The following is a 27,917-nucleotide window of genomic DNA, read 5'->3' on the forward strand; positions in this document are numbered from 1 at the left end:
TGACGTTGACTGTGGAATGATTGTTGGTGCCAGTCTTGGTGGTTTGCGTATCTCAGAAACTGCTGATCTACTGGGATTTTCACATAAAGAATGGTGCAAAAATTTTTTTTTAAACATTCAGATTAGTGGTTCTGTGGGCGAAAACACCTTGTTAATGAGAGATCAAAGAAGAATGGCCAGACTGCTTCAAGCTGACAGGAAGGCAACAGTCACTCAAGTAACCACGTGCTATAAGTGGTGTGCAGAAGAGTATCTATGAATGCACAATACTTCGAACACTGAAATGAATGGGCTACAGCTATAGAAGCCACTGAACATACATTCAGTGTTTATCTAGTATAACAAATATTTGCTCTCAAACTGTGTCTTTGAATTTTTCCAAATCCACAAAGGCCTTGATAATTTACAGGCTTGGTTTAAAGTCAAAATAATACACCTAATGAACATTAATACTTAATGACAACTATTCCCTGATAGTGAGATAAAGAAGGGATCAAGCTCCATGGTGAACAAGACAACGTTGGAAAATATTCTGGGAGAGTTGATTCCCCTTACAGCCTTTCAATACATAACTGCAGTATGTGTCCTTAAAGCTGTCAGTAAACACTTAACACAAATCGATTTAGGAAAATTGTATTTTAAAAGCTAATGTTTAAAAGCAGATTTACATAAATTTTAGTCTGAATGTAATCCATTTTATCCAAGTTGTTCAAAATAATCTTCCGCCAGAGCAAAGCAATTCACATTCCCCAAGCATGAATATTATAGAAATGGTCTCAGATCTGTAGAGCATTAAATAACCTCCATGTACTAATATACAATCTAACAGTAATAAAGCAAAACAAAAATCACACAACTGCCTCACAAAACAGTCCAATTTAACAACTGAAATTACCATAAAAATGACATATGTCTGTAGCTCATATTAAACAGCCGTAGAGCATGGAAATCGATCTTATTGCCCACTGAGTCTGTGCTGACATTTACATTAACCTACATTAATCTCATTTAAAAAAAATATACCCCACATTCTCAACTGCTGGCAGATTTCAAGCATTCACCAACATACTAGGGGCAACTCCACTTAATTTTGGGATGTGGGAGGAAACCAGGGCACCCCAAGGAAACCAAGAAGGTAACTAAAATAACATAGAAACTCCATGCAGACAGCATACGTGGTCAGAAATGAACATGGGTCTCCAATGTTACAAACATAGATAACTAAGATGTCAAGTTTGCAACAAGCTTTATGGTGACAAACCAAGTAACCCTGGGATGTACTGTGGAGCACGTTATGGATCAGATTTTTCCCAAATATTTACAAGGTGAAGAATCTTTGCTATAATTATTTAATATCCCCATTAAAGAAGGAAAACTAATGTTCATGCAATCAAGACCACATGCTCACCCATAAATATGTCAATTAGATATCATATATAGGAACAAGTAGTCCACTCCTACCTAAGTAAGTAGTCCAAATCCAGCCTGAGAAAGGACCTGGACCGACTACAATTTGCCTATCGCCACAATATGTCTACAGCGGATGCAATCTCATCGGCTCTTCACACAGCCTTGGATCACATGGACAATACAAATACCTATGTCAGGATGCTGTTTATTGGCAATAGCTAAACCTATAACACAATCATTCCGACAGTTCTGATCCAAAAGCATCAAGGGATCAGAAGTGGAAGGAGTGAGCGATTTAAAGTTCCTGGGTGGCAACATCTCTGAGGATCTATCCTGGGCTCAACATATGGACGCAGTTACAAAGAACAGCGGCTATATTTCATCTGGAGTTTGAGGAGATATGGTATTTTACCAAAGACACTCACAAATTTCTACAGATGTACTGCAGAGAGCATACTAACTGGCTGTATCGCCATCTGGTATGGCGGGGTGACAGGGGGTGGGGGGAACTGCACAGGATCGAAATAAGCTGCTGAAAATTGTAAAAACTCACTGAGCTATGTCATGGGCACCAGCCTCCCCAGCACCCAGGACATCTTCAAGGAGCGATGCCTTAAAAAGACCATAAGACATAGGAGCAGAATTAGGCCATTTGGCCCATTAGCTTTGTTCCGTCATTCAATCATGGCGGATTCTTTTTCCCCTCCTCAACCCCATTCCCCAGCCTTCTCCCCGTAACCTTTGATGCTGCGGCCAATCAAGAACCTATCAAGCTCTGCCTTAAATACAACCAACAACCTGGCCTCCACAGCTGCCTGTGGTAACAAATTTCACAAAATCACCACCCTCTGGCTAAAGAAATTTCTCCGCATCTCTGTTTAAATGGATGCCCCTCTATCTTGAGGCTGTGCCCTCTTGTTCTAGACTCCCCCACCATGAGAAACGTCCTTTCCACATCTACTCTATCTAGGCCTTTCAACAGTTGAAAGGTTTCAATGAGATCCCCCCTCATCCTTCTAAATTCTAGCCAGTACAGACCCAGAACCATCAAATATTCCTCGTATGATAACCCTTTCATTCCCAGAATCATGCTTGTGAACCTCCTCTGACTCTCTCCAATGCCAGCACGTTTTCTCAGCTGAGGAGCTCAAAACTGTTTATAATGCTCAAGATGAGGCCTCACCAGTGCCTTATAAAGCCTCAGCATCACATCCCTGCTCTTGCATTCTAGACCTCTTGAAATGAATGCGAACATTGTACTTGCCTTCCTCAACACTGACTTTACCTGTAAGTTAACCATTAGGGTTTTCTGAACAAGGACTCCCAAGTCCCTTTGCATCTCAGCTTTTTGAAATTTCTCCCCGTTTAGAAAATAGTCTGCATATTAATCTCTACAACCAAAGAGCATGACCATGCATTTTCCAACATTATATTTCATTTGTCACTTTCTTGCCCATTCTCCGTATCTGTCTAAGTCCTTCTGCAGCCTACCTGTTTCCTCAACACTACCTGCCCCTCCACTGATCTTCGTATCATCTGCAAACTTGGCAATAAAGCCATCTATTCCATCATCTAAGTTATTGATCATAGGCATCCGTTAGTCTCGTGAGACCATGGATTTGCGTCCTGGAAGGTTTCCAGGGTGCAGGCCTGGGCAGGTTGTACAGAAGACCAGCAGTTGCCTATGCTGCAAGTATCCCCTCTCCACACCACCGACGTTGTCCAAGGCAAGGGCACTAGGGCCGATACAGCTTGGCACTGGTGTCATCGCACAGCAATGTGTGGTTAAGTGCCTTGCTCAAGGACACAACATGCTGCCTCAGCTGAGGCTTGAACTAGCAACCTTCAGATCACCAGACTGACGCTTTAACCACTTGGCCACATACCAACACAACAATTATTGATATACAGCATAAAAAGAAGTGGTTCAACACCGACCCTGGCAAAACATCACTAGTCACTGGCAGCCAACCAGACAAGGATCCTTTTATTCCCATTCACTGCCTCCTACCAATCAGCTAATGCTCTAACCCTGTTAGTAACTTTCCTGTAATACCATGGGTTCTTAACTTGGTGAGCAGCCTCATGTGTGGCAGCTTGTCAAAGGCCTTCTGAAAGTCCAAATATACAACATCCACTGCATCCCCTTTATCTATCCTACTTGCAATCTCCTCAAAGAATTCCAACAGGCTTGCCAGACAAGTTTTTCCCTAAAGGAAACCATGCTGATTTTGTCCTATCTTGTCTTGCATCACCAAGTACTCCATAAACTCATCCTTAACAATTGACTCCAACACCTTCCCAACCACTGAGGTCAGGCTAACTGGTCTATAATTTCCTTTCTGCTGCCTTCCTCCTTTCTTAAGGAATGGACTGATATTTAGGATTTTCCAGTCCTTTGACACCATGCCAGAGTCAAATGATTTTTGAAAGATCATTGCTAATGTCTCCACAAAAGGCAGCATCTGTCATTAAGGACCCCACGTCACCCAGGACATGTCCTCTTCCTATTGCTACCATCAGGGAGAAGGTACGGGAGTCTGAAGGCACATACTCTACAATGCAGCAATAGCTTCTTCCTCTCGAACATCAGATTTCTGAATGGACATTGAAACCATAAAGACTACCTCACTATATTTTTTCACTTTTTGTCAAATTTAATTTAACTTTTTTTAATATATATATTCCTTTGTCATGAGCCCTGCGGCTCGCCATACAGCGTTGAGCTTCTAGGGTTTTTGAATACCTGTTTTTACTAATCAATATGCAAACTAGAGTTCTTACGCCCTTGTGTTTTCAATTTAGTCCTGTCAAGTTACTTGTGGCTGGCACATGTTGCCCACATTCTATGATTATTTAAAGTGGTCTCCCATTCAGTGCCTTAGTGGGGTCATTGTATTGGAGAGAATAAATTGATTTGTGATGTCACCCTGTCGCTCCTCCAAAGCTTTGTTGGTATTCCGATGTCTAGCCTCTTGCTTCAGTCTCTTCCTAGGAATCCTGCCATTCCTCTGCTCCTGGTTCGAGTTGTGAGCCTGCCGTCTGCAGCTCCTGGGTTGAGTAGGTGCCAGTAACCTCTGTGACAGAGAAAGCCTGCAGTTCCTCTGCACCTGGGTCCAGTCCTCCAAGAATGCACCATGACACTACTTACTGTAATTTACAGGTTTTATTACGTATTGCAATGTGCTGCTGTCACACAACAACAAATTTCACGACATATGCCAGTGAAATTAAATCTGACTCTGATTCTAATTCCTGAGACCAGATCAGAGGTTAAAACCAGAGTGATAAAATCCCGCAAAATATAAATTGCAGGTGGAAATAATTCGGAAGATATGTTGCTTGGGTGGTTGACGGTTGGACTGAGCTGTTTACTTGCAAACGTTTCATCATCATGTGAGGAGACTTCATCAGTGCACTGTTACTTGTGGTGTGTCCTCTGAATGCTAAGTCTTTACATATTTTTCAATCAGTTTATTGGAAGGCATTTCAGAAACTCAGTTGTGATGTGGGGAGAAAATCTCGTTGCTGATTGGCTGTGTGGCAAACTTTGTGCATTGTGGTCTGGAATTTTTCCCGAATCAGCTCATAAATAGGACCGAGGTCTACATGGATATACTACAATCAACAGCGCACTGAACACCAATGTCTTTGAGTGGAAAATCCTGCAAAGGGTAGTGGATTCAGCCGAGTACATCACGAGTAAAACCTTCGCAACTATTGAGCAGATCTACATGAAACATTGCTGGAGAAGAGCAGCATCCATCATCAAAAATTCTCACCACCAAGGCCATGCTCTTTTCTCGCTCCTGTTATCATGTAGAAGGTACAAGTGCCTCAGGACTCGCACCACCAGGGCTTCAAGAACAATTACTGCCCCTCAGCTATCAGGCTGTTGAACAAAAGGGGATAACTACACTCAGAAAGGCGCTGCCAAAGTTATACCAACATGTCTCCTGCCCCACTAGATGCCCGAATATACTTGACCACTGCTACACAGCAGTCAAGGATGCCTACCGTTCTGTCCCATGACCTCACTTCGGAAAATCGGACCATCAGGCCGTACTCCTCCTCTCGGATTACAAACAGAAACTGAAGTGGGAGGTCATGATGTCAAAAGTGGTGTTGCGTTGGATGGAGGAAACGGATGAGGTCCTCCGTGACTGCTTTACATCGGTGGACTGGTTAGTATTCAAGGACTCAGCAGCTAACATCGATGAGTATGCATCAGCTGTCACGGACTTAATTTGGAAATGCATGGAGGACTGTGTGTCTCACAAGACGGTCCGGGTATTCCCTAACTGGAAACCTTGGATGAATTATGAGGTCAAGTCCCTCTTAAAGGCTAGAGCTGCGGCTTTTAGGTCCAGGGATACCAGTCGCTACACGGAATCCAGGTGTGAACTCTGGAAAGCCATTAAGGGCGCCAAGAGGCAATATCAAGCCAAGTTGGAAGCCCAGGCTAACCAGAGGGATGCCAGTAGACTATGGCAGGGTCTAAATGAGATCACTGGGTGCAAAGAAAATGCTGGGAATATCAATAACTGTGGTGCTTCTCTTCCTGACGAACTTAACGTATTCTACGCAAGATTTGAACAGAAGAGGAGCGTCCCACTCCCTCCGGATGAACCGGACCTAGTGGCATCGAGATTCATCGTCACCGAGGAGGACGTTAGAAGGGCCTTCCTGAAGATAAATCCAAGGAAGGCGACGGGCCCAGATGGCGTCCCAGGACAGGTTCTCCTGGCCTGTGCAAGCGAACTAGCTGGAGTGTTTGCTGACATCTTCAACTGCTCCTTGCTTCAGTCTAAGATCCCCTCGTGTTTTAAGAAGGCAATGATAATCCCAGTGCCGAAGAAGAGCAAGGTGGCATGCCTGAATGACAATCGACCTGTGGCTCTGACATCAATTGCTATGAAGTGCTTCGAGAGATCGGTTATGGCACACATCAACCACAGCCTATGGGTCAACCTCGACGCTTTGCAATTCGCCTACCGGAGCAACAGGTCAATGGCAGATGCCATCTCTCTGGCCCTACATTCCTCCTTAGAACACCTGGAGAATAAAGACGCATACGTAAGGCTCCTTTTCATTGACTACAGCTCTGCCTTTAATACCATCATTCCAAATAAACTGATTCCTAATCTCCAGAACCTGGGCCTTAGCACTCAGATCTGCAGCTGGATCTTCAATTTCCTCACAGACAGGACCCAGGCTGTAAAAATAGGGGACAAGCTCTCCTCCACAATCACTCTGAGCACCGGTGCCCCACAAGGCTGTGTACTCAGCCCCCTGCTGTACTCACTGTACACCCATGATTGTGTAGACAAGTTTCCATCAAACTCAATATATAAGTTTGCTGATGACACAACAATTGTAGGCCGTATCTCGGGTAATGATGAGCTTGAGTACAGAGAGGAAATTAAGAACCTGGTGGCATGGTGTGAAGACAATAACCTATCCCTCAACGTCAGCAAGACGAAGGAATTGGTTGTTGACTTCAGAAGGAGTAGCGGACCGCACGACCCAATTTACATCGGTGGTGCGCAAGTGGAACAGGTCAAAAGCTTTAAGTTCCTTGGGGTCAATATCACAAATGACCTGACTTGGTCCAACCAAGCAGAGCTCACTGCCAAGAAGGCCCACCAGCACCTTTACTTCCTGAGAAAGCTAAAGAAATTTGGCCTGTCCCCTAAAAACCTCACTAATTTTTATAGATGCACCGTAGAAAGCATTCTTCTTGGGTGCATCACAACCTGGTATGGAAATTGTCCTGTCCAAGACCGAAAGAAGCTGCAAAAGATCGTGTGCACGGCGCAGCACATCACACAAACCAATCTTCTGTTCTTGGACTCACTTTACACCGCACGCTGTCAGAGCAGTGCTGTCAGGATAATCAAAGACACGACCCACCCAGCCAACACACTTTTCGTCCCTCTTCCCTCTGGGAGAAGGCTCAGGAGCTTGAAGACCCATATGGCCAGATTTGGGAACAGCTTCTTTCCAACTGTGATAAGACTGCTGAACGGATCCTGACCCGGCTCTGGGCCGTACCCTCCAAATATCCGGACCTGCCTCTCGGGTTTTTTTCACTACCTTACTTTCCATTTTTTCTATTTTCTATTTATGATCTATAATTTAAAATTTTAATATTTACTAATTTTTACTATTTTTAATATTTAGTATTTGTAATCCAGGGAGTGGGAAGCGTAGAATCAAATATCGCTGTGATGATTGTATGTCCCAGTATCAATTGTTTGGCAACAATAAACTATAAAGTATTTAAGGACTCTTTTACCTTGTTATTTCATATTCATTATTTATTGTTAGTTATTTATTGTCTGCATTTACACAGTTTGCTTACAGTTTACAGTTCCTGATGTTTACAGATCCTCTTTACATTTACTGTTCTATAGATTTGCTAAGTAAATGAATCTCAGGGTTGTATGTGATGACAAGTATGTACTCTGATAATAAATTTTTACTTTGAACTTTGAACTGATGATGTTTCCTCGCATGGTGATGAAACATTTGCAAGTAAATTGCCAAGATTGGAGAACAACTCAATCCAACCATAAACTCAAACAACAGGAATTCTGCAGATGCTGGAAATTCAAGCAACACACATAAAAGTTGCTGGTGAACGCAGCAGGCCAGGCAGCATCTCTAGGAAGAGGTGCAGTCGACGTTTCAGGCCGAGACCCTTCGTCAGGACGTCGACTGCACCTCTTCCTAGAGATGCTGCCTGGCCTGCTGCGTTCACCAGCAACTTTTATGTGTGTTCCAACCATAAACTGCAGTCTAACCCAGATCAACAAAATCACAATGTAAAAAGCTAGAAACAAAAGTTACCATTGGGTTTACCAAAAAGCAATTGTCACTACCTGAATGCAGCAGATAAGTGAGCAACGCATTTGAGAATTGGTTCACCTTGCAATTAGACACTTGCAGAATAATTGTATTAAATGTTACAAATGACCACTTATACAATCATTGGCTGTTATACATTCATGTCAGAACAAGATTTCCTGGATCAGAACTTTACATCTGCCAGTGATTATGTAACCAACCACAATCTGATATGCAGTCCTATTGAGAAGCAATGAAGCGTTAATTTAGATCCAGTTTATTTATCAAGTATCCTGCACTGCCAAAACACATTACATTTTAATAATACATATTGTTTTAGCTTCTTTACCCATGTTGAATTCAGTAACTGATGGTAAAATAAGCAAAAAAACTTAAATAAACCACAGGGATATAGAAAATCGTTAAGAGGAAACTTTAACGTTTCATTGTTTGAGATGTTTTGTAGAGGCATTAAACTAAGATATCTACCCAACGGAGTAAAAAATGTTCACAATACTATCCAGAAGACAAGTAACATTCCACTAAGAGGTCCTACAGATGTCCTTGTCAGACTCTCAAATGTTCCTTATCCAAAACAGTCAACACTAGTGAGGCTGAAGCCAGCAATTAACTAAATCTCACTACCTTTATGACATTGTCTATGATTCAACTTCATTTAAAAAAATTCCATTTGAAGGGCTTGCAAAATACTACAAATATAATGCTAGCAGTAACTTCAACCATCCTAACTTACCTTCACAAATGTTAAATACTGGCCTCTGTTGGCCAGGGTTGACTATGAATGTTACACCCTGTCTATGTTCGATACGCAAGCCAGGGCAGTACAACATAGAGAGCAAGCTGTTGCCCATGTAGCAGGCTCCTCCTCTCCTCGGGTTTACTTCTGAAGCCTTCCCCATGAGTGGGTATATCCCCAGGGCAGCAGAGGTTTTGCTTCTCCTAGATAAGCTGCCAACCACGGTTGATGAGCGAAAGCAACTGTTTTAAGGCACCAATAATCCGCCTTTTCCCCTTCCACCGGGCTTAGAAATTAAGCCACACATGGAGGCCAGGGACTGGATTTAGTTGCCAGAGGCTATTCGCGATGCACGACTTTGGGAGCAGTTAATAGATAATGGGATCTTATCCCCACTTACCCCTACCCCCCACTCCACCCTGCACCAGCTATAACAACCTTAAGGAACCAAATGTTAAATATCAATCTCAAAAAAAAAAGTCATTTTAAATCAAGACTATTTTTAACCATTAGGCAAAACAAAATTTTCACAAACAAGGTATTCTATTTTAAGTTCTTACAAATAACCTTTCTCACTGTTTTCTGTGTTTTCGTTCTTGTTGCCGACTGGCAGGACAGGGTTCTAGGTGGGCAGTGTGTTAGTTTTTGTGCGAGAGAGGGGTTGGAGATTTGAGGCCTGATGTTCTTGTTGGTTTTTGTATGTGGGTGATCTGCTAGTTTTTGTGTGCTAGAGAGGGGGTTGGGGGTTTAGTGCTATTGGTGCTTTTCTTTTTTGTGGGGGAGAGGGTTTGATGTTGTTGCCACCATTTCTTTTGTGAGGAAGAGAGGTTGTGGGGTTTGGGGTTTTTGATGTTCTGGCTGCTGTCTTCTGGGTGGGGAATCTGTTGGTTTTTGTGCAATGGGAGGGGTTGTGGGGTTTGGGGTTTGCTGTTCCAGCTGCTGGTTTTTTGTGCAAGGGAGGGGTTGGAGGATTTAGGGTTTGTGAATTTTGTTTCTTTTTCTTTTTTGTGTGGGGAGGGGTGCTGATGTCTTTTCTTTCAGTGGCTTCCATCGTTATTTTTTTTTTCTAGTTCATGGCTATCTAGAGAAGCCAAATACCAGAGTTGTACATGCATACTTTGACAATAAAATGAATCTTTGAATCTGTTGTCACAGATAATAAAAGATGTCAGGGTAGGAGCTCAAATGGTGCATGGAATATCAGGATGTTCTCAAAGCTGCAAGCTTCATTTAACAACCAGCAATATCACCTTTTACATCCAGATGCAAACAAGACTTCTAAAAAAAAGTCTGTCTGTACTACCACAGGACAATCCCAACCCCAATTTTAATGCTCTGGTGATATCACCAACTCAGCAGAGACTGTGGACTGTACTCAAAATCTTAACAATGGATAGAGTCATCTCAAGACCACATGAAAAACTTGTCAGTAATAAATCAGGAAACATTAAATTACAACCAAGTTTGCTGACATTAAAAGGCCCACATAGATCATAATACTTTTTAAATGCTTTAAGTTTTGATTCTTACAAGTCGTTCTGAAATTTACAAAAATATAACAATTGGAACAGACCATTCATCCCTTTAAGCCTCTGTCATTTAATGAGATCATGGCTGATGCAACTCAATAGTCACAGTATTTGCTGATTACCACTACCACCGTTGGTAAACATTATTAATCAATCAAATTCAGATTTAGACTTCAGCAAAGACGAAGAGTTATCATCTGCAGAAGAATTCCCAATTCCCAGCATCCAGGGAACGTGAGGGAGAGATCAGTCTTTGGTCAGTAGAATTAAATGCACACACAAGCTTTAGTCAGCCGTTGTACTCAATTCCATCCTTAATGCTCCACTGAAATCCACAGAACTGGATGTGTGAGGACAAGTGAAACCAGCAGCCAATACTCCATGACATATTTGATTTGAAACCAGAATGAAAATCCCCAATTTCTTATCAATTTCTGATAAAATTGCTAAAAAGTTAAGGATTAAAGATGCAAAAAAAGTGGGGAACAGCTGCAACTTTAAATTCATAAAGCATTTATCAAAACATCTGAAAAATAGTAAAATGAAATGTTAATAGTTGCTTTAAAAAGCACCAATATTAAATGAACTGAGCTTTATCTAAACAACACTAGAGACTTCACACATTTCTATCAGTAAGAGTCTTGTAATGCATTTGGACAGTGTTGTGCTTCACATCATTTCAAATAGTTAAAAAAGGCAATGACTCACAGAAACACGATTAAAACGACAAGTTCTAGAAAATGTGATAATGTGTATAAAGTGTGCTATCAGATGTTTAACAGGAACATTTTAAAATAACAGCACTAACATGAAATATAAATAACTTGTTTACCATGGATCATATTTAAATTCTAACCTGCTTTTATGAAAAGATTCTAATAGAAATAGAATTAGTATACTAACAACCAGCCAACAGCTGGAAGTTGGATGATCAAGAGACAATGGCAGCATTCAATATTAAGTTACGAAATGAGGTCAATTTAATTGTTAAAAAATTTGATCTGAAGAGTAGAAAATGGGACAGTAATTGAAACAATAGTTCAACTTCAGACGTTGGTTCAATTCACACACAAAATGAAAGACTTTTTTATTAGATCTTTCAAGATCCCTTTATCTTCATTCTTCTCAATTCACTTCACAATGTAAAAAAATGATGTAAATTAGTACTAAAGGAGAAATTAATTCTCTCTGGAAGAAGTCACATTTTACTACTGTTGAACTCCTTATTTTCTAGGAGGCAGCCCTCCAAATCATAAGATAATCACAAATCTACAGCTATATTCTGAAAGGAATTATAAACCACTTGCTAAAAGACCCAGAAAAAACCCAATGGAAGAACTCAATGAGTCAAGCAGCGTCTGTGGAAGAAAAAAAATTATGTGCGACATTTTGGGTTGAGGCCCCAGATCAGAACTGAAAATGAAATTCAGAGGGAAGATAGTCAGCAGCAAAAGTGGAGATGGAGGGGTGACAGAGGCTGGTAGCTGATAGATGGAAATTGTTCAGTGGAGAGGAGGAAATGAGGTAGATGGAACTGGCTGGGGATATGGAGGGGAGGCGAGAAATAGAGACTGATCGTAGTAGCCATATGAACTCACATGTGCCCCAGCTGTGCCCATTTTCATACTGGCTGCCTGGAACAGTCCTTGTTCCGAACCTACTTTAGAACATCATACCAACTTGATTTCCAGATTACACGGAACAGCCGCTGTTCCAAACTTACTCTAGAATCTCTTACTAACTTGCTCTCCACTACATCAGTGACTGCATTGGTGCTGCTTCAGATTAGTGCCCTTTGCCACCAACTACCACTCTGCCCTCAAGTTCACCCAGACTTCCTCTGACAATTCCTTTCCTTTTATGTATCTCTTCGTCTCTATCTCAAGAGACAAATTAGCCACCAACTATATTATAAAACGCAAAGCTACCTCGACTACAATACATCCCATCTGTCTCCTGCAAGTCTTTCCCAGGGTTTCCATCTCCGTTGTATCTATTCAGGATAAAGCTTTCCACTCATGAAATATCCTCTAGGCTTCCTCCCTGCCATAGTTGATGGGGCCCTCTCAAACATCTGCTCTCAGCCAACCTCTTGCCAAGCAGAACACCTCCTTTGTTATTCACCCTTCACCCTACTAATCTTTGTATCCTTCACAATTACCACCATTCCCAATGGTGCAATAGTTTATTGTATTTATTTAGAGTTACAGCACACTAACATTAAGCTCACACAGCCCAATTACACCCATGTGACCAATTAACCTACTAACCCATACATCATTGAAATGTGGGAGGAAACCGGAGCACTCGGAGAAAACCCATGCAGTCATAGGAAGAACATACATACTGTTTACAGACAATGACTTAACTGAACCTGGGTCAGTAGCACTGTAATAGTGTTACACTATTGTGCCACCCTATCTTCGATTCTTCCTCTCTTTCTGCTTTCCACATGGTCTACTCTCTAACCCACCCCTCCTGGTGCCCTGGTACTTTCCCCTGCAATCACAGGTGCAACCCTTGTCCTTTCACACATCCACTCCCATCACCAACAACTCCCTCCCTCACGATCACCACGATCAAAGGACCTAAGTGGCCCTTACAGACAAGGCAGAGAATCACATGTACTTCCTGCAATCCTGTCTATTGCATTTAGTGCTCACAATGTGAGCTCTTCTACATCAGCGAGACCAAGTGCATTTTGAGGTCCAATTTGTACAGCACTTGCACTCTGTTTACAAAGGCCATCTTGAGCTTCTGATTGCACACAATTTCAATATGCTTCCCATTCTCATGCTGAAGCCATTCTTTGTCTTCTACTGTCATGATGAGGTCAAATGCAAACCAGCTGGGTAACTTACAAGCCAAAGACAGGAACATTCAATTTTCCAGTTTCAGGCAACCCACACCCACTGTACTTCTTTCCCATTCCCACCTGGTTGAGACACAATTACCAGAAAATTCTTTGTTCTCACTCTGTTTTCAGAGTAGACCATCTATAATCCATCCCATTAATGATGTCCAGGAGAACCAAATTCTGGACTAACACATACAAGATGCTGGAGGAACTCAACATGCCAGGCAGCATCTGAGGAAAGGAAAAACCAAATAGTAATTCTCCTTCTGAATTCACTTTGCGAGGCCTACCTCTTTCCAGAGTTCTCACAGCACATAGTTATCCAACTGCTGCTGGGTGGCACAGTAACATAGAGGCTAGCACAATGCTATTACAGTGCTAAAGTTCAAAGTTCAAAGTAAATTTTATTAACAAAGTACAAATGTGTCATCATATACAATCCTGAGATTTGTTTTCTCAGAAAACTGGCATACTCAGAAAATCTATAGAATAGTAAAAATAACAGGAATAATGATAATAGTAATAATGAAGGACCAACTAGAGTGCAGAAGACAACAAACTGTACAAATGCAAATATAAATAAATAGCAATAAATAACAAGAACATGCAATAACAAAATAAAGAGTCCGCGAGATAATTGGTTGTGCAAACATCTCAATGGATGGGCAAATGAGTGTAGTTATCACCTTTGTTAAAAAGCCTGATTGTGCTGAGGTAGTATCTGTTCTTGAACCTGGTGGTGCAAGTCCTGAGGCTTCTGTACCTTCTATCTGATGGTAGCAGCAAGAAAAGAACATAGCCTGAGTGGTAAGGATCTCTGATGATGGATGCTGCTTTCCTACAATAGTGTTTCATATAAATGTGCTCAAAGGTTCCGAGGGCTTTACCCGTGATGTGCTGGGCCGAATCCACTACCTCCTGTAGGATTTTCTGTTCAAAGGCGTTGGTGCTTCCATAACAGGCCTTGATGCAGCCAGTGACCCGAGTTCAATTCCACCACTGCTTGTACGAAGTTTGTACGTTCTCCATGTGATCACCTGCGTTTCCTCCAGGTCCTCCAACCTCCTCTCACATTCCAAAAGATGTAAGGGTTAGTAGGTCAATTGGTCACATGTGTGCAATTAGGTAGCATGGGCTCATTGGGCCAGAAGGGCCTGTTACCACGCTCCATCTCAAATTAAATTAATATTTAATCTCAATGTGCCAGAAGGGGCTCCAAATACTTATTTCCTCACACGTGAGCCCATCTTCAAGTTAGACCTTCCCCAGTTCCTCCCCAACTTCCTTTTCCTCTGAGATTTCCCCCATAATTTCCTCGAATCACTTCAAAAGTATGTCCTATCATATCAGACATTGCCACACTGGGGAAAAACGTTTGGGCCATCTACTCAATCACTTTCTCTTATATAAGAGCGATGACTTCTACACCTGTCATTGACAATGCTTTTGAGTTAGTGATTATTATTCAATTGGGTATCTTATATCATAGTCGTATCTGTAACCAGAGGGTAGAAGGACTTTTGTATTATAATACGATTCCATCCAGATGCCCATTAATTGTAATTTGCCTTAACAATTGAAATCATTAAAAAATGTGATAATTTGATCAGAGAAACAATTTCTACGAGGTGACGTGATCTTACAATCTGTGCTAGGTGAATATGAATGGGCATCAGCAGGAATCTTTTCAAAAGATGGTAAAAATCTGAGATATTCTCAAACAAAACACCACGAATATCAAATAAATTTAAGTCTAAGACTGAAAGCAATAAATATTTGTTAGAGAAGGTTATCGGGGCTGTAGGAAACAAGGCGCTATAGGACAAGGAAATGCTGAATGAACTATCTCTCACAAATTGAAGAATGTAGTGGGATGACTTTGAAGTTTGAATTGACCAACTCTTATTCCTACTTATATTACCAACTTGACATTCAGGCTGTCAGCTTTCCTCTGGTTTCCCATGGAAAGAGATAGAAATTCCCAAACTATCCTTAACAAGCCACTGAGTTGGGCTACCATTCTGCTATTCCCTACTGGGCTTTGCTCCACTTAAATATATAGCCATCTTCACATGCTTTGAGATTAGAAATGGTTAATTAAATATTTGCTTTCATTCTATGAACTTCAGTCCCTCGATCATGTTAGAGAGACTCCTTGTTATTTTCCATGGAGATGCAACTTCTGGTACTTAGAGCGGTATAGCCCAGTACAGGCCCTTCAGCACATGATGCTATATGAACTACTCTAAGATCAATTTAATGCTTCCATCCAGCATAACCTTCGATTTTCCTTTCATGCATAAGCTTATCTAAGAATCTCTTAAATGTCCAATGTATCTGCTTCTACAACCACCCCTGGCAGCACATTCCATGCAAACATGTCTCTATATAAAAGAACAACTACCTCTGACATTTTCCCCATAATTTCCTCGAATCACTTCAAAAGTATGTCCTATCATATCAGACATTGCCACGTTGAGGAAAAACGTTTGGGCCGTCCACTCAATCATTTTCTCTTATATAAGAGCGATGACTTCTACACCTGTCAGTCATCTTTCATCCTTCTTCGCTCCAAAGAGAAAAGTCCAAGCTCACTTAATCTTTCCTCATAAGAGATACACTCTAAGGCAGCATCCTAATAAATATCCTCTGTACCCTCTCTAAAGATTCCACATCCTTCCTATATTGAGGTGATCAGAACTGTACAAAATACTACAAATGTTGTTTAATAGAATTTTACAGAGCTGTAACATTTCCTTGCAACTCTTGAAATCAATTCCCTAACCAATGAAGGCCAACACACCACCCTATCAACTTCAGTGCCAACTTTGAGGTATCTATGGATGTGAACCCCAAGATTCCTCAGTTCCTTCACACTGCCATTAACCCTAAACTCTGCCTTCAATTTTGACCTTCCGAAGTTCATCACTTTGCACTGACCTGGATTAAACTCCATATGCCACTTCTCAGCACAGCTCTGTATTGTGTCAATACCCCGTTGTAATCTACAACAACCTTCAACACTATCCATCCACCTTCAATCCTCATGTTAATTGCAAACTTACTAACCCACCTTCCACTTCCTCATCAAAGTCATTTTATAAAAATCACAGTGCAGGTGTCCCAGAACGGGTCCCTGAGGAACACCACTAGTCACTGACCTCCAGGTAAAATATGCTCCATCTAGTACCATCCTCTGCCTTCAGTGAGTAAGCCAAATCTGAATCCATGCAACCAAGTTTCCCTGGATCCCATGCCTCCTGAAGTTCTGAATGAGCCTACCGTGGAGAACCTTGTCAAGTGTGTTTCAAAAATTCATACACACCACATCCACAGCTTCATCCATTTGTTTTGTCACTTCTTTGAAGAATTCAATCAGCTTGTGAAGCACAACCTGCCCCTCACAAAACCATGCTTGGCTGTTTCTAATTCAACTATGCTACTGTGCTCGTAAATCCTGTCTTTAAGAATCTTTTTCAACAATTTTCACACCACCAACACATGACTCACTGGCCTTATAATTTCCCGGATTATCCCTATTATCTTTCTTGAACAAAGGAATATATCTGCCACCCTCCAATCTTCTGGTACTACCTCTGTGGTCAATGAAGACATAAACACTATTGCCAGAGGCACAGCAATCTCTTCCCTTGCTTTCCGCAGTAACTTGTGGTACACCCCATTCTGCCCCGGAGACTTATCTATCCCAATGTTTTTCGGAAGTTCCAGCACATCCTCTTTCTCAACATCGACACGTTTCAGCATATCAGCCTTGGAGACAATAGTGCTCTTTCCGATTGATATTATTTCAAATGCTGACTTAAGCAAATATTACAAGAAATTATAACATTGTTCAAGTCATCCCCTTTGCCTCCTAATCACATTAAAACTAAAAAACAGATTTTAATTCTCCTAATGGTACATGAAAACAACTGAACATTTCAATAAACTAAAAAAAACTGTTGAGAGCAACATCTCAGATGGTAATGATGAGGCATACAGGAGTGAGACAGGTTGGTTGGTTGAGTAATGTTGTAACAACAACCTTGCACTTAATGTCAGTACTTCAGTAAGGGGAAGTCAAGGGAATACACATTAGTCCTTATCAAGGAATCAGCACTGGAAAGGGTGAGCAGTTTCAAGTTCCTGGGTATCAACATCTCTGAGGATCTATTCTGGGCCCAGCATACTGATGCAATTACAAAGAAGGCTCATCAACGGCTATATTACATTAGGAGTTTGAGGAGATTTGGTATGTCACCAAAAACTGCTGCAAATTTCTACAGATGTACTGTAGATGTACTTGGACTAAGATCTTGCTACTCTTACATTGTAAGCCCTACCAAACGAAGAAAAGCATCTTATATGCTTTTCAGAGTCCTGCTGGTTTCACCGTCTGTTTGGGGAACTATCCAACAGGATTCAGAACAAAACGGAGAAACCACAGAAACCATAGAAACTACAGCACAGAAGCAGGCCCTTTGGCCCTTCTTGGCTGCGCCGAACCATTTTCTGCCTAGTCCCACTGACCTGCACATGGACCATATCCCTCCATACACCTCCCATCCATGTATCTGTCCAATTTATTCTTAAATGTTAAAAAAGAACCCGCATTTACCACCTCGTCTGGCAGCTCATTCCATACTCCCACCACTCGCTGTGTGAAGAAGCCCCCCCTAATGTTCCCTTTAGACTTTTCCCCCCTCACCCTTAACCCATGTCCTCTGGTTTTTTTCTCCCCTTGCCTCAGTGGAAAAAGCCTGCTTGCATTCACTCCATCTATACCCATCATAATTTTATATACCTCTATCAAATCTCCCCTCATTCTTCTACGCTCCAGGGAATAAAGTCCTAACCTATTCAACCTTTCTCTGTAACTGAGTTTCTCAGGTCCCGGCAACATCCTTGTAAACCTTCTCTGCACTCTTTCAACCTTATTTATATCCTTCCTGTAATTTGGTGACCAAAACTGAACACAATACTCCAGATTCGGCCTCACCAATGCCTTATACAACCTCATCATAACATTCCAGCTCTTATACTCAATACTTCGATTAATAAAGGCCAATGTACCAAAAGCTCTCTTTACGACCCTATCTACCTGTGACAACACTTTTAGGGAATTTTGTATCTGTATTCCCAGATCCCTCTGTTCCACTGCACTCCTCAGTGCCTTACCATTAACCCTGTATGTTCTATGTTGGTTTGTCCTTCCAACGTGCAATACCTCAAACTTGTCAGTATTAAACTCCATCTGCCATTTTTCAGCCCATTTTTCCAGATGGTCCAAGTCCCTCTGCAGGCTCTGAAAACCTTCCTCACTGTCTACTACACCTCCAATCTTTGTATCATCAGCAAACTTGCTGATCCAATTTACCACATTATCATCCAGATCATTGATATAGATGACAAATAACAATGGACCCAGCACTGATCCCTGTGGCACACCACTAGTCACAGGCCTCCACTCAGAGAAGCAATTCTCTACCACCACTCTCTGGCTTCTTCCATTGAGCCAATGTCTAATCCAATTTACCACCTCTCCATGTATACCTAGCGACTGAATTTTCCTAACTAACCTCCCATGCGGGACCTTGTCAAAGGCCTTACTGAAGTCCATGTAGACAATATCCACTGCCTTCCCTTCATCCACTTTCCTGGTAACCTCCTCGAAAAACTCCAACAGATTGGTCAAACATGACCTACCACGCACAAAGCCATGTTGACTCTCCCTAATAAGCCCCAAGAGACACAAGAGATTTCCAGTGCTGGAATCCAGGGCACCAAAATCTGCTGGAAGAATTCATCAGGTCAAGCAGATCTGTGTGAGGAAAGGAACTGTTCTCTGTTCAGATCAAAATCCTGAATCAGCACCACAAGTGAAACACTAAGCAATAATGGGATCCACCATAAGTCCATCTCTTTCTCCTGCAGGGCATCAAGACATTCCATGCAAACAACTGTCTGATTAACTTGTAATCAAAGACATTTTTCTGTTTAAAAATTACAAGGACCAGGTGGAACAGCACAATCCAACTAAATGCAACGTTCTGTGGCAACAAAGCTGAACACAATCTTCACAACACCAGAAGCAAGTAGAACCTTAAAGTATAGAAACACACAGTGTTTGTATAACCAAGTTTTACTCATAACGTGATGCAGTCATACACCAGAGATGAGGCCAACAATAAGTATTTTTTTACTTTCTCTGAAGGCCATTTACATTGCATGCATAATATTTTTAAAAAGCAAATACATACAGTATATGTTTCCATTGATAAATACCAACCATTCAGTAATTATGCACGTAAAAGAAAACACTGCTTTTTCACCTACATAGATACTGCTTGGCCTGCTGAGTTCTTCCAATATGTCCTGTTTCTCACCTAACTATTTTAGCACAGAAAAAAATTAAAGCACTGAAAAACTGTCCAAAAATTATTTCATAACAAGAAACTCAGTTCACTATTTCTACATTCTCAATTATGATTTGATTTACTCAATAACTCTATAAGATAAACAAACTACAAGATTCTTGATACTGGAAATCAATACAAGCACACAACACTAGGACTCAAACTTAATTCTCCTCCTTAATCTTCACCTTCTCATCATTTCATTTTCTTTCATTGTTTAAATTGAAATTGAAATTTACAATTCAGCAAGAAGTTTGATAATCTGCTCTCCAGCTATTCAGAAATACCAGGTCCTGTTTCTTAGACTCTCTTGAAACATCCAAACATGCTGACTAATCCCTACCAGTGAGTTCTGATACATTCTGCAGTTTATTTTTTTTAAACACAACTAATTTTCAAACAATTCTGACATCTGCTGGAAAAAGGAAACTTTTCCATTCTCTGAACTATGCAGCAAGAGCAGAATTCCATGAAGACAGATTCTTATTTTAAGAGACCCAAAGAGCAACTGCAAAATATGGCTTCCTATTTTTACCCAAAGTAATCCCAGAGTTCAGGAGGAATGTGCATGATCCCAAACTGGAAACAGAGTCATAAAAGTGAGCAGTAACGTGTGCTGCTAAAGCTTGCTCAACTGTTTCATAAGATCACAAATAATCTGACTATAACTTCAAATCCACGTTCTCATCTACTTGCAGTTATCTGTCACCCCTTGCTTATCAAACTATCAAATCCTACAATATTTATTCTGTTTCTACAGCACTTTGCCAAAAGGAATTCCACGATTCATATTCAAGTAGTAAGAAATGTATGAGTAAAACAATCAAACGGAAAGACAATAGATAGTGTGACCCACATAATGCCTTTGTAAAGTATGCATTGCATAAATTATAAACATAAATTTCATTTCTACATTTTGACAAAGAACCTAATATTGATAGAAACATCAAAGCAGGATCATCAGCATTGGGAACTAACAGTCCAAAGAGATGGAATGCAATATAAAGATAAGGAATACAATATAATGGTTACATCACTACATTAGCAGTTAGTTGTCTGGTGAGTAATCCTTCAGAATCAAGAGCAGTTTTATGAGCACATACGTATGTCGTGGAAGTTGTTGTTTTACGGCAGCGGAACAGTGCAATACAGAAAATATACTATAAATTACATTTTTAAAAAGTAGTGCAAAAAGAGAACAAAAGTAGTGAGGTAGACTTCATGTCCTGTACTTCCTCCCCGATAGTAGTAATGTGAAGAGGGCGTGTCCTGGGTGGTGGGAGTCCTTAATGATGGATGCCATCTTCTCTGAGGTATCACTTTTTGATGGTGAGTGTCGATGCTGGGGAGTCTAGTGCCCATGTTAGAGCTGGCTCCTGTGCATTGGCCCCTCCACACCAAGCCAGTTTAAATTAACTCCACAGTACATCTGTAGAAACTTCCTAGAGTTTTTGGTGACATACCAAATCTTCTCAAACTCAAAATGAAATAGCCACTGGTATGCTTGCTTTATAATTGTATCTATTTGTTGAGTACAGGAGAGATTTTCAAAGATGTTGATACTCAGGAAATTTAAACTATTTACACTTTCCACTGCAAACCCCTCAACGAGTATTGGTGTACATTCCCTTAGCTTCTCCTTCCTGAAGCCCACAATCAGTTCCTTGGCCCTACTGACATTGAGGACAAGGTTTTCGCTGCGATACCATCAACCAGCCGATCAACCTCACTCCTGTACATTTCCTTGTCATCCTCTGAGATTCCACCAACAACAGGTGTGTCATCAGCCAATTAAAGATGGCATTTGAGCTGTGCCTAGCAACACAATAATGGGTGTAGAGAAAGTAGAGCAGCGGGCTAAGCATGCATCCTTGAGATTCGCTTATGTTGATTACCAGTGAGGAGGAGAGGAGCTCCTCAGAAGTAAGGTGTCATGTTTCACCATATTGGGTATGTTGTTATTCAATAAATCTATAATTTAATAATACAAAAGACTCGGTAATGATGAATATGGAACGTGGTATGTCAAAAGAAACCCTTCCTGAACTATTAATGCCCTTCAAGGAAGGAAATCTGCCAGCCATATTTGGTGTGTTCAGTACACAACTCCAGAAAGACCACAGGAAGTGTATCTCAACTGCTTCCTATTTCAATGGAAATTAGATATAGACATTAAAACCAACTAGCGATGTCCACTTCTTGTGATTTAACTGAGTTTTAAAATGTCTTAGTTGTTAAGGATGGAAACATCTCAATCACAAGAGAGGAGACAAACAGCAGTTAGCTGCTAGTGGTGCAAATGAGAAATTATAAAATTCTAATCGAAGTTATAGATTGTCCTCCTAGCAGCCTCTGTGAATTGTGAGAAATGCAGAGATTAGGCAATTATAAACACTGGAATTAAGGTTACTGCCCCTGACATTAAGCCAGCATTTGACAGAGTAGACTTTGATAAAACTGATGTCAAAATAGGGAGACACTCTATTGGCTGAACTCATACTGGTACAACATGTTGGAGGTCGATCTTCCCAGCTCTCGAACACCAATGCAATAATTCCTCAAGTTTTAACTTCTAGTCAAATCATTTCAGCTGCTTCATCATTAACTGTTCTTAAGTGGAAAATGTTTGCTAATAACCACACAATGTTCAGTTTCATTTGGAACCTTTCCATAATTCAACACAGCAGGATTCAATACCTGGACATGGGCTGATATGTGACAAACACCATTTTGCTAAAAGACGTTATGAAAATAGTCTTCTCAGTGAGAGTCTAACCACCAATAATACTGTTGTTACAGAGTCCCCACCTTCTGGTCATCAATACCACAACACCGACCAGCAACATAAGTACCATGGGACCACAGCCAATTAGAGACTGCATTTCCTGCAGCAAGTATCTCACTTCCTAGAACTCCAATGTAATACTTTCAATGTGCTTGGACAAGTGCAGTACTCACTGTTCAGGACAAAGTACTCAATTCTATACATCATCTGCATATAGTAGCTGCATCTATAAAACGCAAAGCCATTCCCATATGAGTCCAGCAGTACCTTCCAAACCCATGAGCTAAGATCAAGTACAAAGATTTTAAGTACATGGGAATTTCACCACCTGCATGTTACCTTACAAATTTGGAAATATATCTTCATTCCTTCATCACTTTGTCCATCAAATCTTGGAACGCTTTCCCCAACTGTGTTGTAGGAGTCCCATCAACGGAATGTCTGCAACAGTCAAGGTTGTAGCCTATGACCAGCTCTTCGAAGGCTTTTTAACGATGGCTGTTAATGCTATCCTGCCAGCTAAGTTGTAGCCTACGACCAGCTCTTCTAAGGCTTTTTAAGGATGGCTGTTAATGCTATCCTGCCAGCTAAGTTCTAGCCTATGACCAGCTCTTCTAAGGCTTTTTAAGGATGGATGTTAATGCTATCCTGCCAGCTAAGGCCAGAAGCTGAGAATTGAAATTTCAAATTAAGTTAAACAGAAAAAGCAAGATGGTTATAATATAGTTTTTCATATTGAACGATCAATTGTCTTAAAGTTTTCTGCAACAATATATTCCAAAGACCAATACAAGAATAAGACATGTTAGATTTAACAATTATGATTCAGAGTTAGCTAACAGTCTAATAATAACTTGGTTATGGAGCACGTTTTATGCAAACGTAGTTCAAAGTGTTTTACAATAGAATAAAGTGCAAACATAAAAATAAAAGATAAAAATATGTTTGTTAAAAGCAAGTTTAAATAAATTAAGTTTTGAGCCGGCATTTAAAGGTGTCAACTGAGTCTGCATCCCTATTAGTTTTATGTATTGAGTTCCACAGTTTAGATATGTAGTTCCAGAAAACTGACCTGCCAATTATCTTTGAGGGAGATTGTTTAAATTTAAGACACCGGCAGAAGAAGACCTGAGAGCTTGAGCAGGATTATAAAGCGAGAGTGATTCTGTGTGATGTACTCCAGTCCCAGACCATTGAAAGCTTTAAAAACAAGTAAGAGAACTTCAAAATCAATTCTATAAGATAGAGGAAGCTAATGCAGAGCAGTTAGGTTGGGAGTGATATGCTTCCTTATCCTGGTTTTAGTTAAAAGTCTAGCAGCTGTGTTCTGAATGAGTTGAAGTTTGTCAATAGAATGCTTTGGAAGGCCATGTAAAAAGTGCATTGCAGTAATCTAGTCTATTTGATATAAAGGCACGAGTTAGTTTTTCAATATCATTATGTGACAGAAATGGACGTACCTTTGCAATATTTCTTAAATGTAAAAATACTTTATGTGGGATTTCAAATTCAAATCTGAATCAAGGATAACAATCAGGCTTGTTACTTCTGATTTTACAAGAGGAGCCAAATGCCCAAGTTTATCAAGAAGTTTATCTCTTTTGGCTTTAAGACCAGCTAAAAAGTATTTCAGTTTTATCTTCATTTATTTTTAGGAAATTATTGCTCATCCATTTGTTTACTGCAGCCTTACAAGAAGTCAGAGAAGATAGGGTGTTATCATCATCAGGCTCAAATGAGATATACAGTTGTGTGTCTTCTGCATAACTATGGAAATCAAGTTTATGCTCTCTAATGATGTCTTGTAAGGGAAGCATGTATTAGAAAAAGAGTAGGAGACCAAGACAATTTCCCTGCAACACCAAGAGGTACATTGTATCTCCTAGCAAACTGGTCTCCAAGACAGACAAAAAAATTTCTCTCTAAGATATAGAAGTGAAAAAAAAATTAAGGGCCAACCCAGTTCTCAAGGCAATCTAGGCGAATGTTGTGGTCAACTGTGGTGAAGGCAGCACTTAGACCAGAAGGATTAAAACTTAGGCCCTGTTGGCATCAGTGCTGAGCCTAAAGTCACTGACAGTTTTGACTAGGGCTGTCTCCATGTTGTGGTTTGCTCTAAAACCTAACTGAAACGTTTCTAGAATATTGCTGTCATTCAGAAACATTGCTGAGTTGGTTGAAAATGACTTTTTGAAGAATCCTGCCCAGGAAAGGAAGGCCTGTAATTAGCTAGTACTTCATTTTCAACATTTGGCTTTTTAAGGAGGGGTTTGACAGCTGCAATTTTGAAGGCATCTGGAAAAACTTCAGCTTCAAGGGATCGTTAAATAACTAAATAGTGCATGAATTATCATCATCTTCATCAGGTGCCATGCCCAGTTTGAGCTTTGACTGCCATGGCCCACACACTCCTGTTTTGGGTCAAGTGGATCCATTCATTGATATTCCTTTCCAGTTCTCTGGCTGCTGTCTCCATCATCATTTGTCTTTGTCTTTCTCTTGCTTTCTTCCCTTCAATCTTTCCCATAATTACCGTTCCTAATCACATGTCCAATGAAGTTACGTTGCCTTTTCATGATCTCATAGATTATTTCTCTTTTTGTGTTTGCTCTGCCCATGACATCCTCGTTAGATATTTATTTCATCCATGATATTCTTTGCATCCTCCTCAAAAACCACATTTCTGCTGCTACAATTTGTTTCCTCATGTTACTAAATATTGTCCAACATTCTGAGTCATATAACGTAACTGGATAAACGCAGTATTTCAGTACTCTGAGGCAAGTTGTCATGCCTAGTTTAGTATTGGTCAGTGTACTCTTCATTCTTGTAAAGGTGTCTTTTGTCATCCCTATTCTTCTTTTGATGTCCAAGTCGCACCTGCCATCTGATGTCACCCAGCTTCCTAAGTAGCAAAAGTTCTGTACTTGTTTTATGTCTTCCCCATTTATTCACAGCCTGCAGATAGGATTCTCCTTCTTTTTGGATATCACCATACATTCTGTCTTTTTGCAATTGACCCATTTTTGCACTTTCTTCAAAACAATAATATCAATTAAGTTTTGTAGTTCTTCCTCCGTATTTGCAATTAACACAGTGTCATCTGCATATCTGAAATTATTGATGTTTTCACTGCCAACTTTGATTCCCAAGACGTCTCTTAATTTTTGTAATATTGTTTCACTATACACATTAAATATATCGGGGAGAAAACACACCCTTGTCTAACGCTGCTCTTGATTTTCGTAAACTGACTCACTTTTCCCTCTATTCTTACAGCAGCAGTTTGTTCCCAGTACAGATTTCTGATTAGGCGGAGGTCTTTTGAATCTAGATCTAGAGTTTTCTGTAATCTTTCAAATAACTTATTGTGCTTCACTTTATCAAATACTTTTGTGTAGTCGATAAAGCAAACAAACAAATCTTTATGCACTTGAATAGCTCGTTCTGATAGTATCCTTAACATCAATATTGCATTTCTTGTACCTTTGTCTTTCACAAAACCACATTGTTCTTTGCCTATTTCAGCTTGTATCTTACTTTTACCTCTTGTCATCAAAATTCGTAGAAGTATCTTGGTGATATGACTCATTAAACTTATGGTCCTATGTAATTCACATTCCATTGCTCCAACTTTCTCAGGAAGAGTGATAAATACTTTTTTTTTCATCTATTCTGGTATTATTCCAGTCTCAGAAATGTCATTGATTAAATTGGTAAGTTTTTCAATTCCATAATCTTCAAGGGCGATAATGTGTTCTATTACTAATTCATCAGGACCTGCTGCCTTTCCTTTCTTCATCTTATTTATTGCATTACGAACTTCAGATTTTAAAATACTTGGACCTTCAATGTTTTTCTTAATTTCTGGTTTTTTGCCTCGATCCTCTTCAAACAATCCTGAATATACTCAGTCCATCTGTTCATAATCTCATCTTTTTCCATGATAATGGTACTGCCCTTTGCTTTCAAACATCCACCTGGAGAACAGAGGAGCTTTTTACCAGTGATATTCTTGATTTGTTGATGTAACCTTTTTGAATCAGTAATAGGGATTCTTTCTATGAATACTCAACTAATAATGTTCATAATTGATTGAACAATACAGTGTTTGTAAGGAAATGATTCAAAACAGCTAAAAATATTCCACATTTTGGAAAGGCCAGCATCTATGCAATGATACAGTGTGCCAAAACTAACCTGGGAATAGCCATAATGGTTCTAACAACAGAAGGATATTGGGAGATGTTCACAAAAATAACTAATGTGGTTAAAACAGTGGGGAAAAAAACTTGTCTACATAATGACTTTCATATCAATAGACATGCCTTACAGCCAGGGAAATTTTTTGCAGCTTAGTCACATACCATAATGTCAAAAATGCTGTAGCCAGACCGTAGGTTTCGGTGATAGCTTTCTACGTGGAAATGATAAGAGAGTTCTGTTCTTTTAATAAGGCTGAGTTAAAGATAAACAATGCACGGCAGTATAGAGCTGTATTGAAAGAGTGCCAAGAAATCTTTTACAGATAGTAGATAATTTATTGTCACATAAGTATTACCTATGCCAAGACAGTACGTCCACTGTACTCTAATAGAGCATCAGCTTAGGTTTATGCTCAAATCTCACTGGTCACAGGAAAGGGTCTTTCACAGCCCACCTTGTCCTTACTAACAATGATGCAAACCAATACTAATCTAAAGGTACTTGCAATAGGTGCATATCCCTCTACACCAGGGGTTCCCAACTTGCGGTCCACGGGCCTCTCGGTTAATGGTATAGCTCCATGGCATAAAAAACATTTGGAACCACTGCTCTATTTCTTTCCCATCACAGTACTTGTTCAAATGCTTTTTATACATTGCAACAGTATCTCCCTTCATCACATTCTTTCGCCTTCTCACTGTAATCTTTGATACCATTACTAATCAAGAACCCTTCAAGCTCTGCCTTGAATATACCCAATGACTTGGACTCCACAGAATCACCACTTTCTGGCTAAAGAAATTCCTCCTCATCTCTGTTCTAAAGGGACATCCTTCTATTTTGAGGCTGTGACTCTGGTCCTAGACACTCCCACTATAGGAAACATCCTCTCCACATCCACTCTCTCAATGTGTTTCAATATTCGAAAGGTTTCAATGAAATCACCCCTCATTCTTCTAAACTCCAGTGAGTACAGGTCCAGAGCCAACAAACATTCTTCATATGTTAACCCTCTAACTGCTAAATTCATTTGTACAACCCTCCCCTGGACCCTCTTCACTGCCGGCACATCTCTGCTTAGTTAAGGGGCACAAAACTGCTCACAATA

The 27,917-nt window shown here is 40.4% G+C and overlaps 1 protein-coding gene across 10 annotated transcripts in view; it reads right to left on the minus strand.

Annotated features, from left to right (window-relative positions):
• The window catches only part of cobl (cordon-bleu WH2 repeat protein), a 294,795-nt gene that overhangs the window by 206,930 nt on the left and 59,948 nt on the right, over nt 1-27,917 (minus strand). The window contains exon 1 of one of the 10 annotated variants that reach the window (XM_063043972.1): nt 22,943-22,962. The exons of the other annotated variants lie outside the window; for them this stretch is intronic. The gene's annotated coding sequence lies outside the window, so the exon portion shown is untranslated. Of the gene's footprint in view, nt 1-22,942; nt 22,963-27,917 lie in introns of those variants that run through there. 10 annotated transcript variants of the gene reach the window in all.

Source organism: Mobula hypostoma, chromosome 3 (assembly GCF_963921235.1).
Source record: "Mobula hypostoma chromosome 3, sMobHyp1.1, whole genome shotgun sequence".
NCBI lineage: Eukaryota > Metazoa > Chordata > Chondrichthyes > Myliobatiformes > Myliobatidae > Mobula > Mobula hypostoma.